Source organism: Panthera pardus, unplaced genomic scaffold, assembly GCF_024362965.1.
Source record: "Panthera pardus isolate Hobbes unplaced genomic scaffold, ASM2436296v1 HiC_scaffold_27, whole genome shotgun sequence".
Lineage (NCBI taxonomy): Eukaryota > Metazoa > Chordata > Mammalia > Carnivora > Felidae > Panthera > Panthera pardus.
In genome coordinates this window covers 49533107-49534208 of record NW_026526843.1, presented here as the reverse complement: position 1 = coordinate 49534208, position 1102 = coordinate 49533107, and the positions used below count along the sequence as shown (strand labels likewise).

The window sequence follows — 1102 nt, the reverse complement described above, 5'->3', positions numbered from 1 at the left end:
TATCTCACATTCTTTATCCATTCATCTATTGATGGACACTTGGGCTGTTTCCATCATTTGGCTACTGCAAATAATGCTGCCATAAACACAGGGGTGCATATATCCTTTTGAATTCGTGTGTTTGTATTTTGGGATAAATAGTAGTGTGATTATTGGTAATAGGGTAGTTCTATTTTTAGCTTTTTTGAGGGACATCGATAATGTTTTCCACAGTGGCTACACCAGTTTGCATTCCCACCAACAGTGCGCAAGAGTTCCTTTTTTTCCATATCCTCACCACTTGTTGTTTCTTGTGTTTTTTATTGTAGCTGGGTGGTATCTCATTGTGGTTTTGACTTGCATTTCCTTGATGATGATATTGAGCATCTTTTCATGTGTCTATTGGCCATCTGTATGTTTTTTTTAAGAGAAATGTCTGTTCATGTCTTATGCTCATTTTTTATTAAACTGATAAAAACAGACACTACCCTTGATCTTAGCCAAAAAGCCAAGAAGGAATCTTCTGCTTATTTTTTAATTGGATTATTTGTTTTTAGGTGCTAGGTTTTGTAAATTTTTTATATATTTTGGATGCTAACCCTTTATTGGATATGTCACTTACAAATATCTTCTCCCATTCAATAGGTTGCCTTTTAGCTTTGATCATTTCCTTTGCTGTGCAGAATAAAATTCTTATATAAATATTGTTTCTAGGTTTTATAAAAATAAGCTTTCTTTATTTAGAACAAATTCTGGTATTTTCTGTTTGGTGCTCCTTTCTGTAAAGTGTTATGATATTTTCTATAATAAGTCTTCTTCTGTTGGACAAACAGAAAACATCAAGGGGGCATTTGGGGCCCATAATTCAATAACTACCTACAGTAATAGAGAGCAACTGAGTAAGGCTATTGAACCTAGCTCCCTCTTCATCTTCCCCTGTCTTTCTGCTGGGGAGAGTAAGAAAAAGCAAAATCTTTATAAATGAGTCACAAAAACAGGAAATCTTATGGTTATTGGAAAACTGGTAGTCATGAATGGCAATTACTTTCTGGGTTGTAAAAGTCAATGATACAAAGGATTCTATGCTTCCGAAGTCCTTCCACCAATAGCTGTGTATATTTTC

General features: G+C 34.5%; 1 pseudogene; it reads right to left on the bottom strand.

Moving 5' to 3' along the window:
- Window positions 1-371: 371 nt before the first annotated feature.
- On the bottom strand, window positions 372-499 carry LOC128774033 (U2 spliceosomal RNA; annotated as a pseudogene).
- Between the last annotated feature and the right edge of the window lie 603 nt (window positions 500-1102).